This window comes from Aotus nancymaae, unplaced genomic scaffold (genome assembly GCF_030222135.1).
Source record: "Aotus nancymaae isolate 86718 unplaced genomic scaffold, 86718_ANA_hifiasm-v0.15.2.pri h1tg000108l, whole genome shotgun sequence".
In the NCBI taxonomy this organism is placed as follows: Eukaryota; Metazoa; Chordata; class Mammalia; order Primates; family Aotidae; genus Aotus; species Aotus nancymaae.
Genome location: NW_026988523.1, coordinates 13,579,083 through 13,594,632, shown reverse-complemented (window position 1 = coordinate 13,594,632; position 15,550 = coordinate 13,579,083). Strand labels below are relative to the sequence as shown.

General features: G+C 49.2%; 1 long non-coding RNA gene across 1 annotated transcript in view; it reads right to left on the bottom strand.

Annotated features, from left to right (window-relative positions):
* Positions 1-12,096, bottom strand: part of LOC105711710 (uncharacterized) — a 74,640-nt gene extending 62,544 nt beyond the window's left edge. The window contains exon 1 of the long non-coding RNA XR_001106127.2: positions 11,703-12,096. This is a non-coding gene — a long non-coding RNA (uncharacterized LOC105711710). The remainder of the gene's footprint in view (positions 1-11,702) is intronic.
* Positions 12,097-15,550: the final 3,454 nt, after the last annotated feature.

The following is a 15,550-nucleotide window of genomic DNA, read 5'->3' as shown; positions in this document are numbered from 1 at the left end:
AGATTGAGACCATCCTGGCTAACATGGTGAAATCCTGTTTCTACTAAAAATACAAAAATTAGCAAGGCATGGTGGTGTGTACCTGTGTTCCCAGCTACTCAGGAGGCTGAGGCAGGAGAATTGCTTAGACCCGGGAGGCGGAGGTTGCAGTGAGCCAAGATCATGCCACTGCACTCCAGCCTGGGCAACAGAGTGACTCCATCTCAAAAATAAAATAAAATCCCCAATCTGAGGGCATGGAGAGCATGAGGCGGGTAAGGCAGCAAGGAATGTGCAGGGAGAAACAATGCTACATCTCGGCTTACAAGCTGAGAACCACAGCAGCTTTACTTCCTCCTGAGGCAGGGACTGGGAGGGGCAAATCCCCACAAGACCATTCTCCCCCACTCCCGTTCACTCCCTTGGACCTGTATCCATTCAGCCAACAGTGATTGACATGCTGCTATATACCAGGCATGGTGCTGGGCTCTGAGACACAACCATGAACAATCCAAACACAGTCCCAATCCTTAGGGAACTTTCTGCCTGGGAGACACAGATGCTAAACTAACAAGTAACTAAGTATACACACATAAACTGGGGTGGGTGCTATAAAACTGTACAGTGTTCTAAGAGAGTGTCATAGAGGAACATAAATTAGATGGGCTAGGGTGGGGGTGGCAGTTTTCTGTGAGATAGAAGATCTCATTGAAGAAATGGCAGTTAAATCAACAACTGAAGAATGAATAGGCACTAACCAGGTGAACGGGGAGTGAGAAGATGGGAGATTACAGGGAGAGGAAACAGCATGTGCAAAGGCCTGCAATGAGAAAGAGCGTGGCGTGTTTTAAAGGAAGCTGGAAGGTAGTGGGTGATAGACAGCAATGTAGGCATCGAAACTGGGGCCAGGGGAGGAAGGGGCTGGAGCATGCAGGGCACAGACCATGGCTAAGATCTTGGAGTTCAAGCTGAAAGGTGGTATAATCATGTTTACACTTCGAGATCATGCAGGCTTCAGTGTGGAGCTTGGAGCTATGAAGGGGACCAGAGAAGAAGTGGAGAGATCAGTTAGGAGGCTGCTGTGATTGTGCAAAGGAGAGATGAGATGGTTTCCTTGGTAATGGCAGCAGAGCTGGAGAGAAGAAGACAAGATGGAGAAATACTGAGGGATAAGGTGGACAGGCTTTCATAATGGATCACCTACGAACGTACAGAGGGGCGAGCATCAACAGTGACTCCTGGACTTGCAGGTGGATGACGATGCCACTCACCAAGGCAAAGAAAGCTGGAGGAAAAACAGATTTGGGGGCAGAGATCAAGAGTTCAGTCTGGACATAGTAAGTTTGAGGTGCTTCTGAGACCACCCAGTGGAAAGATTAAGAAAGCCACTGGATATGGAAGTCTAGAGCTTAGGAGAGAGGTCTGAGCTGGAGGTATACATTTGGGAGTTGTAATACATTCTTTGAGTAATGACACTACGAAGTCTGTGAGAATGTGCTTAGCAGACCTCCGAGATACAGGACTCCCCTGACAGCCAACTTTGGCTTGAGGGCCTCCCAAAGCCTTACAATCCTCAGATTGCACAGCAGGCAGGGACCCTTGCACCCAACCTACCTTCCCTCAGTCTGTCACTCAGGGTTAGACTTGCATGGTGGTCTGATGGCTTTTCCAGCCTTTTCCAACTTCCTACCCATTACTCTCATCAGTTTTTCCCCTAATAAAATCCGTGTACATTTCACCCCCTCTTGGTGGCTACTCCTCAGAGGACCCAAGCTAACACAAACCCCAATTTGTTCACACCTTCCTACATCCACGCCTTGGGCAGCCACTCCCTATACTAAGTCTAGCTTAGCATGTGACTTACTTTAGGAATGGAACAATAGGAAATGAGACACCAGCAGAAAACTGAAAAGGACTTGCTCACTGGGGCACGCCCTCTCTCCTTGCTGTGTTCTGAATGTCTGTATCCTCCCAAAATTCATATGTTGAAAGCTAATCACCACTGTAACAGTATTAGGAGGTGGGGCCTTTAGGAGGAGATTAGGTCATGAGGGTGGGGACCTCATGAATGGGATTAGTGCCCTTACAAAAGAGGCCCCAGTGAGCGCCTTACCTTTCCACCATGTGAGGGCATGCAAGCCAGCACCTACGAACCAGGAAGCAGGCCCTCACCACGACTAAATCTGCTGCCAGTGCCTTGCTATCAGACTTCCCAGCCTCCAGAACTGTGAAAATTAAATTCCTGCTGTTCGTGAGCCACCCAGCCTATGGTATTGTGTTATAGCAGCTCAAACAAAGACATTCTTGCTTCTGAAACCCTCTGCAGCTATGTGAAGATACCTGGGCTGGCCTCTCTGGGGATGCAAAACCACAAAGAGAGAGGCTCCAGCATCCCAGCTGTCCCCCTGCCCCTGCCTCAGCTGATGACCCGTAGATGTCAGCGAGGCCAAACCACACCATCCAACTCCAGCCAGGCCTGCCTAGGACAAACGAACCACCAGCCAACCCACAGAATTGTGAGAAATGCTAACTGTTGTTTTAGGCCTCTGAGTTCGGAGGTGATTTATTACGCAGCAAAGCTAACTGCTACAGGAGTGTGGCGCATACAGATGGTATTCAAAGCCGTGGGACTCAGCTGCTCTGATCACGGATGTGCAGGTCCTGTCCTCATTCTCCCAGCCCAGAACCTTTCCTAGAGTTCTTGCCATTAGCCAGGTCTCTTTCTGAACATGTATTTAGCACTTAACTGTGTTCTTGGCAACGTACTGAGGAGATGTGGGTATGCAGTGATAACTGCAATACAGTCTTTACCCTGGAGGGAAAGATGAGAAATGGGGAGATCAGAGAAAACTCTCCTTTAATTTTCTATAAATTAAAAACCGTTGGACACGAAGTTGGCAGGAATATGAAATCTGCCCGGATTCTGGCACTTCCGCTTCATGGCAACACTTTCTACACAGATACACATACCACACACACACTCCGTAGTATCACCACCTTCAGTCAGCTCCCCACTTTCTCTGAGAGGAGCCGATGGGTCCTCACTGTCACTTCAAAGTCAACTGATAGGGACCTTGTCAAAGTCACAGCTGGGGAGCACAATGACCCCATCACAGGGGAGACTGTACCGCAACAAAGGGAAGGAGAATCAGGATTTGCCAAAGGTTCCAGAGTAGCTCCTTTACTTGTTTGTGTATTCAGTAAACTTATCAGTCACCTACTAAGGGAAAAGCATTGGAGACACATAGGTAAGATACAATCCTCGCCATCAAGGATCTCAGCACAGGGGAGGCTGACGGTTACAACACCACCTAAGAAGCACAGGGTCAGAAGTAAGCACAGGATGCCAAGGGCACAAGGAGAAGAACCCAGGACAGCCTGAAGGGATCAAGGAATCGGGATGAGCAACTGTGAGCCAGGCCATCGTGGGGTGGGCCAGGGCTGGCCAGGTGTCAGGGCAAAAGGGAGGAAGAAGAGTCACAAATGATGCCTAGATTTCTTTCCTGGGCAACAGGATGGAGGGTGGTACCACTTGCTGAAAGAGGCTATGTAGGAGGAGGACAAGGCTTGAGAAATGAAGATGGATTCAGTTTTAGACAAGGTGAGTTGAGATACTATGAGGTGTTGAAGTATAAACATCTAGTATTCCATTGGAGAGAAACCCTGAAACTCAAAAGAGAATCCTAGGTTGGAACACAAATTTGGAAGTCACCAGCATACGAGCAATGGCCGAGGCAAAGGGAGGGATGTGTGGACCATAAACAGCTCAAAGGGCCAGGGTGGACTGGGAAGCACCTGCATTTAAGGATCAGTCACTCAGTGCCATCTGGAGAAGGAGCTCAGCCAGAGATAACTGGAGGAGAAACTGCCAAGAAGTGGGAGCACCCATGAGACACCACCAGGGTATCCTGGCCTCCTTTTCAGGGCTGGCCCGCTCTCCTCTCCACAGTGTATTGTGAATGGTCAGGATAGGAATTAGCGCTAAGATGTTACTGGTTAGTAACAGATGTCTTCAGAAATATTTGCATTGTAATGAGGGGTCCAGACCTCACAATAATTCTGGCTTCAAAGTCAAGACTAGAGTCAAACTCAGGATCTACCACCTATGATCTCGGGTTCTGCTGCAGGCCTTTCTGCTCAACTATAAAACAGAAAAGACAATTCCTATACCTCAAAGAGGTGTACAATATATCTAGTTTTGGGCACATGCCAGATGCTCCACACTCAATAAGTCCCTTCAGCTATCCTTCTAACACGGGTTCCCAAACTTATGTTCATCAGACTCCCCTGGAGTGCTTGGCCCCAACCCCAGAGTGCTTGGCCCCACCCCTAGAGTTTCTGATTCAGGATATCTGGGACTGGGCATGAGAATTTGAATGCCTAAGAAGTTCTCAGGGGTGGTGATGTAGCTGATCCAGGAACCACACCTTGGGACAGGATGTTCTTCCTAAGGACCCCTCCCATGTGAGTGTAACCCCAGACTGGTCTTGTGGCCCATGAGGTCTGAGATCTAGGGTCTAAGTGCAGGAAGCCAAAGGGAAGTGAGGGGCAGGGACACACACAGCCTTCTCTGTCACCCAAGACATCTCAAAGGCTGGAAGTTGAGTGATTCACACCTCCATGTTTGAACAACTGTGACTCACGGCTCTGGGTGCAGGAGGTAGGCTGTGTTGACTCGACCCTCCTGGAGGGCAGGGAGCAGGGAGGAGGGGAGCAGGTTTTCAGAGCCTCAGTTCGCAGGGTGGACTGAGAGCCCCTCTGAACCCAGTGAGCCCCACCCTGGGCTGGGGAGAAGAGAGAGCTGTGGCAGCACTGGAGGAAGGCAAAGGCTACGCAGTCTGCATCCTGGGCAGCATGGGGAACACAGCCGCCCTCCCACATGCAGGAGGCAGAAGGAGGCCTGGGCATCTCTTCCCAGTTTCCACTGAGTTAACCTCTGTCTTCTCTGCATTAAGAAGACCCTGAAAAGAAAGAAGAGCAGCCTGGATCTTCCTCAGGAACCCTACTCCCGCAGTATTGCCTGTCCCGCTCCATCCCTCTGTATCCTGTAAACCCAGGGAAACTCCTTCACTCTCCCAGGGCTTCACGGATGCAAACGTCCAGGAAAGCCCAGTAGCGCCAAGAGCAGAAGGAACAGGATCTTCTTCCCACAAAGGCCTGTCCAGGCACCATCTAATTTATTTCTTAAACATCTCCTCCGAACTCCCAATTTACATTTATAATTTAATTCATCCTACATTCACTACCATGCTAGGTACTGAAACTGCAAATATTAATTAATCACAACGCTTGACCTCAAAGAATTTTCCCCAATGAGATAGAAAATGTGCTGCATTCATTTCATAGTCTGAAACACTTCCGCATACAATTTAACTTATTCCTCCTAATAGCCACAGATAATTGGTGATATAGATCCTATTTCATTTTTACCATTCTGATCTTTGGCTTAAATATTGCCTCCTCAGAACCCTTCCCTGATGCTGCAGTCTAAAGTGCTACCCTGTCACTGCCACATCACCCTCTACTAATTCTCTGAATGCCATTCATTACGGTCTGATTTTTTCTTAACAGTCTATTTATCTATATATGGTTCCTCTCTTCCTACAGTAGAATATAAATTCCACAACAGTAGTATATCTTGTTCACTGCTCTATTCCCAGTATCCAAGTCAGTGCCTGGCCCAGAACAGGCGCTCAGGACACATTTCAGAAAGAGGGAAGGAGGGAAAGGAGAGTAGAAGAAAGGAAGGGAAAAGCAGGGAAAAGTTAAGTGATTTTTCACCCAGTGACAGAACTGAGCTCACATCAGGGGCTTTGCCCCCCAAGCCCAGGCCCCTTCCTCTCCAGTCACCATGGGAGCTGCTCTGAACCAGGGCTCGGGTTCTGAGGTTGAAAGGCTGACTTTCCTTGACTGGACGAATCTAGGACTCTCAGACTTCAGCATCGAACAGCTCATTAACCCAGTCTGAGATCCAACCAAAAAAAGGAAGGTGGAAGCTGGATGTGTGTTCACCTATCGTTGGGAATCCTTTCACTAAGGAGAGGCTGGAACTTTTTCATATTTAGGATCATTACATTCAAGGAAACATCAATCAAGGACTAAACAAGTCAAGAGTAACTCAATTTACCTTCTTTTCAGAAGCAAAAATGTAAAATGTTCCTCACGGCCTTTTAAATTAAGAACAAAGAATAAAATTCCTATTCAGTAAATATAGCAAACAAAAAATTCTATTATATAATAAGTCAAGGGTAAGAGGGGGAGACCAGAATAGAGGAAGAGAGAGAAGGGGAGGGAGACAGAATCAGATGACAGTCAATGATCTTAATATGGGAAGGGGCCTCAGGTGACCACTGGCTCCAGGTCCCCTTCTCAGAAAGACAGAGTTATGTGCCTGTGTATTAATAAGCAGAGACCCAGCAGGTTTAGGTGATTTTTCTCACAGTCATACAGCTAGTATGGATTAGAGCAAGACCAGATCCACTATACCAGGGTCAGAGAATATATAATTTGATAAAAGAAATACTTTCTTAAATATGTAATTTGATAAAAGAAATACTTAGAAACCAATCACCTAAGAGAAACAACCATGTCATTTTCATCCTTATTTTTCCATTCCTTCTGGAAAAAGAACATGTACACATTTGGTTCCTGAGAAGGGGGAAGGAATCCCAAAAGGTACTTAAGAGAGGCGTACACACAGATACCTTCCGCAAGATAGCAAGGCGCAGAGAACTACTTTGATATCAAGTTGCATATTTGCAACTACAATGATATTTTCAACAATAAGAGGTGTGTCCATCAGTGCAGCCCTAGATTTTTTTTACCCAGGTTAGAAATTATATGGAAACTCACAGGGACAGATGCACTCCCGTGCCACAGGCAGCTGTGCCCAAGATAGTATCACACCTTCATCCTGGTGCTCCCAGGGGCTGTGCCCTCAGCCCCATTCAGCTGCTGCTGTCACTACTAATCCTACACTGAGAGTCTAGAGCACTCTCTCTTCATCCCAATCACAGACTAGTGTTTATGGAGGAAATTTTATTTTTCAACTGTAGTCCACACAGTTACAAAGGCGCTGTGATTCAGACACTGAATCCTCTAAAGCAATACCGTGTGAACATAAATGGAAAGGTGTTTCCTTGGGGGAGCCCATTCTAGAACCTCATTCAGCGCAATTCCTCCAAGTCCATGCATGGATTGCAGACAATAGAACCCTCCTGAATCCTCATGTCAGGGATGAGGGTGACATTCATAACACCAGCTTTCCAGGTTATGATGAGAAAGGTACCACACATCTTTGCTTCTGTTAGGAAGGTACTTGATTTGCACATAAACATCTCTAACCGTTTGTCACAACTGTTTGTAAAATTGGTTTTGCAAGGGGCTTTTTGGTTCCAAATGGCTTTATGATTTGTAACATGCATAATTCGTCCAGTGGCCTAGTTCCAGGCTCCCCCCACGCTGTCAGCACCAGGAGGACAAAGAATACGTCTCTCTTCTCCCGTTGTCCTACCTCTCACCCCCACCCCGTTTCCCCACTGCTCAGATCATCATTCAGGGCATATTGCAGATGGCTGTTAGTAGTATTGTATTTCCTGCTTTTCCCAAGCCTCCCTCACTTATTGGGGATGGAAAGTAATATATGCCAGCAACTCATCTGCTCGTCCCTGCCCACATGAGCTACCCCACTTTTCCAGACCAGAACTGGGCTGAGGCCTGCCCACAGGAGACCAAGGGCCGTCGCTGCTCCACCCAGGAGGTTTCTTCCATGACCCCCCATCTAACTCCTGTCCATCAGCCCCATCTGCCTCGTCTACCCTCCACCGATAGAGGGGAAGAGAAAAGGCATGGCTCTGCCTAGGATTTACAGAGCACAGAGCAGAAAGCCACCCTGAATTGTGGGACTGATGCTAGAAAATACCTGCAAGGCATCTTCCCAACCTTCATTTTCAGGCAAATTAAATGAGGCCCAACTAGGTTAGTGGCTTGCGCAAGGTCACATGGCTTCTTAGTGGGGTTGAGTCAGGCAGAAATGAAGTCTCCCACGCAGTACCCTTTAACTACCCCACCCTGACCCAATCACCATCCTGCCTCTTTCCCCTCGGCCATGCTGCTCTTGGTCTGGTAAATTATTGTGCTGCAGGGTAGGTAGGAATGACAATATCTAGAATTACCTACATGAGCCTCTATTTTTGCCTTTGTGATACAGAGGATCTGAGGGACCCAATCAACACATTATCAACTAGGGATGGTCTGGTTCCCCTACTAGTCTACAGAACTACTTCTGGGGAAACTAAGGGGTGGGAAGGCCCTTTCTAATCTAGGCCATGGTCAGTCTCTGAGACAACTGGATTCACCTAACTATGATCCTGAGAGAGGCAGGCATCAGTAACTAAGGTGCAGACAAAGCCTGAAAATCAGATGGTGACACAGGCTCCGCCTTTCCGTTAGACAATTCCACCACCCTGGGTAGGACTCATGAGACAACGGACTGGGATCCAGAGGGGAGATTCCTCTGGTGAGATCTAGGCTGCCAGGCAAAGAGTGGAAGGCAATGAAGTTTGGTTGTTCGTCCCTTCCAAATCTCATGCTGAAATATGACCCCCCAATGTTGGAGGCAGGGGCCTAGTGAGAGGTGTTTGGGTCATGGGGGCAGATCCTTCATGAATGGCTTGGCGCCATCCTCGAGGTAATGAATGCATTCTCTTTCTATTAGTTGCTGCAAGATCTGGTTGGTAGAAAGAGGCTGGCACCTCCCTCCTCTCTCTCTCTCTTGCTTCTCTGTCATCATGGAATCTGCACACACCAGCTCCTTCCCCTTCTGCCAAGAGTGAACGCTTCCTGAAGCCTTCACCAGAAGCAGGTGTTGGCACCATGCTATTTTGTATAGCCTGCAGAGCCGTAACCCAAATAAACCCCTTTTCTTTATAAATTATCCAGCCTCAGGAATGCCTTTATGGCAAAGCAAAATGGACTAAGACGGACACCAAGCAAGGACATGCTGACAGAAAAAACAGAGGCAACATGAGTTAGGAACCAGGCAGGATGGCCAAGCAGACTGACCAATCTACTCTACTCTGGAACAAGCCATCACCTTCCAGGCTGAGCAGCTGAGACTAACTGTGAGTCAAACGCTGACCCCATCAACTTCAGCACAAAGAGTCAACCTCGTGTGCAGGAAGTCAGCTAGCCTGGGTTCAAATCCCAGCTCTGCTTCCTACTAGCTGGGTGAACTTGAGAAAGTTAGTTAACTTTTCTGAGTATCAGTTTCCTCATCTATAAAATAGAGATACCTGCTTAATAGGATTGGTTAACAATTATGAAAATGTCTGGAAGCTGCTTGGTGTAATATTTGGAAAATATAACAATAAGCAGTCAATCGACTGTAACTACACTTTTTGAGGCCCTGCAGGGACTTTGCTGTCTGGCAGACTTACGGGCTGCAAGGGGGATGGAGGTGTGACTGACACATCCCCAAGAATCCTCATCACTCCCTCACGCAAGCAAGGAAGTTAAAAACAGACATTTCTCTGCAATAGGATGCTTCTTGAACATGAGTTTCTCAGTTTGAAATCCAGACATGTAGGATTTTGTTTTCCTCTTCCTTCTCTCTCACACCCGACATACACACCCTAGCCTTGAAGGAGTGGAGAAGTTGTGACAGCAATGATCCAATAGCTCAACGTGTGACTGTGTGGGTCACTGTATATCATGCTACCATCAACACAACACTCACAACTCCTGGCAGAAGGACAGTCCCCGGGAGCCGCAGGCTCATAAATACAACCAAGCAGACGGAGGAATAGAAACAGCTCCATGTAAATCACTCTCAGTTTGTAATCCCTGAAGAGTTAGAGCATGAAGCTGTACTCCAGGAATGGGCATTTCAGAGGGACTCGTGTAACTGGAGAAAAAGGTATTCATAAAGGAAAGAGATTTGTATTTGAGAGCTGCATTTTCAGAGGGAACTAAAAGAAAGTCCATTAGAAATTCGAGTCAGGAAGAACGACGCAAGATTCAAATGACATGAAAGCAACCCATGCTGCCTCTTGAATTATCCCTGCCTCTAACCTAATGCAAATACAGTCACTCTTTAGGGCACTCATTTGTCTCTATCTGTATGGGAGTCTTCACTGGCCTCGTGTAATTATTACCAACATCTCTGTCCACTCTCAGAAATGTCCCGGCTTGGACACTCAATCAATCATAAATGACATGATTATACTATACTACAAAGTGGTAAAGAGCTTCTTAGCTGATCAGAAACTTAGCATGTGAGAGAACAGTATAATGGAATCAAACGACAAGAAGACGTCATCTTATTCTAGATGGTAGAAATCACAGCACCACCCTACAAGACCCATACATTTACAGGGGAAGTTCTCTATTTCCCCATGAGTAATTCCTCTCAGAATGGCAAATGGGAAGGTTTTTCCTGGTGTCTACTCCAAATCCCAACCCCAGGAGAGGAAGCCCCTTTTCCTCTGATTCTGAACATAGTGGGGATAAGATAATGCTCTTATTTAAGCATCAGAAACATCCTTCCCTTGCATGAAAACTCCTCTCTGGGTTCAACCTGCTCTGTGGAGTGAGCCCTCCTGACTCCCAGCCTTTCCTCTGAGGATGATGTTTCTATGACACAGTGTGATTCTTACCCGAGAGTAAGGGCGAATCAGTGTTCCAACACAGTGAACCATTACAACCCCCCAGACCTCGGCCATCCACGCACCCACAGCCTAAACAACCTGCTCTGAGCAGCCAGACTCATAGACCCAATAGCAGCAGGTGACATCAGTCCCCTGAAGGAAGCTGTGATCTCAAGGGAGACGTCGGTGGGTTAGTGTCTCCCATCATTCTCTCCAAGACATGGGAACAAAGCAAAAAAACACAGAGAACTGGATGTTCCATCCCTGGGAAAGGACGCACAACCACCCTCACGCAAGGAGACTCAAGCCCGGTCAAAAAGCAAGGCACCCAAAGTATCCTGCCTTCCTCTGTGCCATTTCCTCCCTCACTTTGAGCCCCAGTTCCCAGCCCTGTCCCAGGAAAGGACCCACACCCTGCTCCCGCTCTGACCCGCAACTCCGCAACTCCATAGACACCCAGCCCACCCTACGGCAGTCCGGCAGTCCCGAGTCGCCCCCAAAGGCGCTTGCAGCTTCCTTCACCAAAACTTCACTGTAAGCTCAGCCCCGCGCACCCTCCCCACCAGCTATCCCAGCACAGAACTTCCCAGTGCCAAGGACCCGCGGAGCCTCCTGCTCCCCGAGGCACGGAAGGGCGGCCGGAGGCCCCAGGCTTGCGGAAAAACCCCCAGCACGAGCCTGCTCCCAGCTCGGAGCCTGGCTCTGCTCCCCAGCAGCGCGAGAGCCTTCCCTGCTGCCCCGTGAGAACCCTGCAACCTCGATCGGGATGCTGCCCTGAGCGCCGCAGCAAGGGGCGCAACAGGCACACCCTAAGCGCCGAAGGGCGCGGGGACTTTCCCACGCCAAGACAATTCCCACGGAAGTTGCAAAGGACTGACAGGGCGTGCAGAGGAAGAACTGAGCGCGTGCAGAGGAGATTCCAAGGTTAGGGCCAACTACGGATCTCCAAGGTCTACGCATCCCCCCAACAGGTAGCAGCGCCAGGGCCGGACCCGCGCCAGTGCGGCGCAGCCCCGCAGGCACTGGACGCGGGGCGCAAGACAGACGGGTCCCCGGCAGCAAGAACCCGGGGCTTACCTTGAATTAATGCAGAGTCCCGCGCTCAGCTGAATGAAGAGGGTGTGCTAGTATTCCCGAGACATCATTGAATTATTTTAAAAGAGCAAAGGGGTGGGGGAGGGAGGGCGAAGACGGGGGCGGAGAGATGGTGAAATTGAAGGGGGAAGGAGGAATCCGCAGAAGGGACACGGGGAAGGAAGGCAGGCGGAGGTGAGGGACAGAAACGGAGAACAAAATAAATAAAAGAGAAGAGAGAATTAAAAAAAAAAAAAAAAATCTGTCTCCTGCTCACACCGTGGAAAAGAAATTTCTGGCAATCAGAAAGAGGACTCGCGTACATGCCCCCCGCAGAGACGGCAGACCGGGGGACTAACAAAGGAGGAGGGGAGAAGAGAGCTGTATCCAAACAGCAGAAGAGATCGCTGTCCAGACACGGGCAGCACGCGAGAGGCGGCGAGGGAGCGGTGGGAGGGTGGGAGCGGGACGCCAGCGTGAGCGCGCACACCCGGGACTGGGGGCGGTGGAGAGGGCACCGCCAGGCTTCATTTAGGCGGGGATTTGTGTTATAAACCCCCTGAGATCAAGAAATTTAGGTCAGGGTTTCTGTGGAAAAGTTCAATAATCTCAAACTTCTGCGGGCGATTTCCACTCGGGAACAGAATTCTTATTTGTGGGCGGGATGGCCCCCTCCTGGGGTCCCACTCGTGGACCTCACCAGGGTCCTGGCTGCTTGCCTTGCTGAGCAGGGAGAGGGAAAGCATGATTACATCTACAAAGAAGCAAGGGGGCCGTCCCTGTCTGTAATCCCAGCATTGTGGGAGACCGAGGTGGGCGGATCATTAGGTCCAGAGATTGAGACCATCCTGGCCAACACGGCAAAACCCCGTCTCTACTAAAAATACAAAAATTTGCCGGGCGTGGTGGTGCGCATCTGTAGTCCCAGCTACTCGGGAGGCTGAGGCAGGAGAATCGCTTGAACCCGGGAAGTGGAGGCTGCAGTGAATCGAGATCGCGCCACTGCACTCCTGCCTGGTGATGTAGAGACAGAGAAAAAAAAAAAAAAAAAAAAAAAAAAGAAGCAAGTGAACTGGGGGCTTCAAGGATCAAGTTAAGGGAGGAGGGGCGTGCTAGATCAGCCAGAGCCAGATGCTTCCCAAGGAAAGGAGGCCCTAGCCGGATGCAGAGCCTCTTCGCTGCCTGTGGACTGAACCAGAGGCTCTCTGAAGGTCTCCAGGGACTAGCTGAGGGCTCTCGGGAGACACTGTTTCCTGGGGGCAGTTAAGGAGCACAAAAAATCAACAGCCCCAAAACTGAGTGAAACTGGAGTTTCCAAGGCTTCCTAGACCGGAATCCCTCTAGGGCATCCTCTCCCTCATATGGCTCTCTGCATATCTTTTCCTCAAAAATAATAGAAAAGTCTCCCAGAACCCTACAGGTGATGACGTTCCGTCCCACCCACCCATCTTTACACGTCCCAATGGGGTCCCTGGGGGGCTCTGACAGGTGGCTTTATAAACAACTGCCTCCTCTCCCCCAGGAGCTGAGTCAGAGAAGAGAGGGGCTCCAGGAAAAGAAGAGGAGCTAGTGGGATTGGAAGGGACAAGAAGAGAAGGGAGCCGCAGGGAAGGAGGAGGGAGAGAAAGAGGCGCGTTCTTTCTCTCTCCACCTTTTTTTTTTTTTTTTTTTTTTTTTGAGACAGAGTCTCACTCTGTCGCCAGATGCCAGGCTGGAGTGCAGTGGCACAATCTCTTGCTCACTGCAACCTCTACCTCCCAGGTTCAAGCAATTCTCCTGCCTCAGTCTCCCAAGTAGCTGGGACTACAGGCACACACCACCATGCCCAGCTAATTTTTGTATTTTTAGTAAAGATGGGGTTTCACCATGTTGGCCAGGATGGTCTCGATCTCTTGACTTCGTGATCCGCCCGCCTCGGCCTCCCACAGTGCTGGGATTACAGGTATAAGCCACCGTGCCCGGCCTTCCCTCTCCGCTCTTACTGCTTAAGCTTAGCCTTGGCCCAGATGGGTCAAGTCCTCAGAAGGCCTTGCTTGAGGGTGGCCAGTGCTGAATGATGACAGCTGGCCCTCCTACTTGGCTGTGAGCTTCCCTGGCTGAGGGCAGAGCCTGGTACACAGTGGAAACGTGCACTGAAGGGAACTGAACAGCCATGATGCCAACAGCTCCTCTCACCTTTCCTCTTCGCTGGGGCAGGAAAAGGGGCAGCTATGCACCCTGCTTGCTTAGTTCCCCATTTACCCGCAGAAGGTCTGCTTGAGAGATTCATGCTGTGAGGAGTCAAGACGTTGGCCCCGGACCAGGTAGGTCCCGAAAATTCTCACCAAGCCTGAAAAGAATTGAGTCTATCAATCAGACTTTCAGAAAGCTTGGCTTTAGTTTGACGTTAAAAAGAAAAAAAAAAATGTTCCAGCAGGGCATTAGGAAAAAAATCAGGGCTACACGTCAGTTTTCCAGAGGCTGACAAATTGTTAGAACAGTCTTGGAGGTCTGGTTTCCCATATCAGAAGATTGTTTGTTTGGTTTTTCTGTTCAAGCATAAGGATACAAGTGGGGGCCTCTCTTGAGCCCTTGAGAAGAAGCCTGCAGATTCCCTGGCCCTAGGATTCGAACCCCTAGGTCAGAAGCACAATATGGTGAAGGAGAGGAAGAGATTTTCCCACTTTAGGAAGTCACCTCAGAATCTGTTGGAGCTCAGAGGGAAGGAGAATGACTCCATGAACCCCAAAATATACTCTTCATGCCCCCACCACTATCCCAACATACACACACGGTGCTGTCCCCAGCCTCCCAGGGCTTCTCCCTGCATCCCGTAGCAGGAGCATTCACACTGCAATGTGTGGGTTTCTTTTTTTTAATGAAAAAGTTTAAAGAGCTAGGATACCAGACGGCTGATGGTTTTCCTGGCTTAGAATCTCCTAAAGAGCAGAGCATCCATACCCACCCCTCTCCACTGTCAAAACAAACAGCAATTGTGCCCACGAACAAGACTGTCCTTGACAACCCATTCATACAATTGGGAGCATGGGATGCTCACTGGATGATTCCATGACCCATTCCCTTTACCTATCTGTGCAGGTGGCTCAATGCCAGATGCCCAAGTATGACCCCCCGGACATACCTGCCATTTTATTTCTTCCTTCTCTGGCTACAAGTAACAACTAATTAGAACAATATAATGTCCTTTCAGACATAACAAAAATACTGGTTTTGGTTCTTGACCCATTTGAATGAGTTGTGGCTGTTGCTCTAGATGGAGGAGGTAGGGGAAGTAGGCTGGGATGCAGGAATTCTCAGCAGCACACCGGCCTGTCTCCCTCCACCCCTCACCTGTGCTGATGCACCTCCGCCCACCCCCAGACCTCTATCCATCTAGCAAGGGAAAGAGCCCAGTGCTCGAGACACACTCCCTGTCCTCTCAATTTTCAGCCTGACTCACAAGGAAGCACCCTGGCCCAGACCTGCACCCCACATGGCGCCCCCTAAGGGGACTTCATACTGGGACCAGGGCTTCAAAGAAAAGACCCTGGTTTAATAATTCAGCTTGCTTGAATGCCATTTAGTAGCCATAGCAACCAGTTCCCTGACATCTAGTTGTAGGCAGGATGTGGTTGGAAAGGGAAAGAGAAAGAGAGAAAGAGGAAAAGGTAGAGGGGAAAGGAAAAGAAAGAAACCCAGCTGAGATGTCATCTAAACTTTCCCTGCTTTCACTCCACACCATAGTCCTGACAATGAGATGCCATGAATCTCAGCCAACTGTGCTTTTACCTCGCTTTCCTCCTCCCTCTCTGACTTCGCTCTCCCCCTACCTGTCTCCCTCTGTCTCCTCTCTCTCCAACCCACTGGAAGCT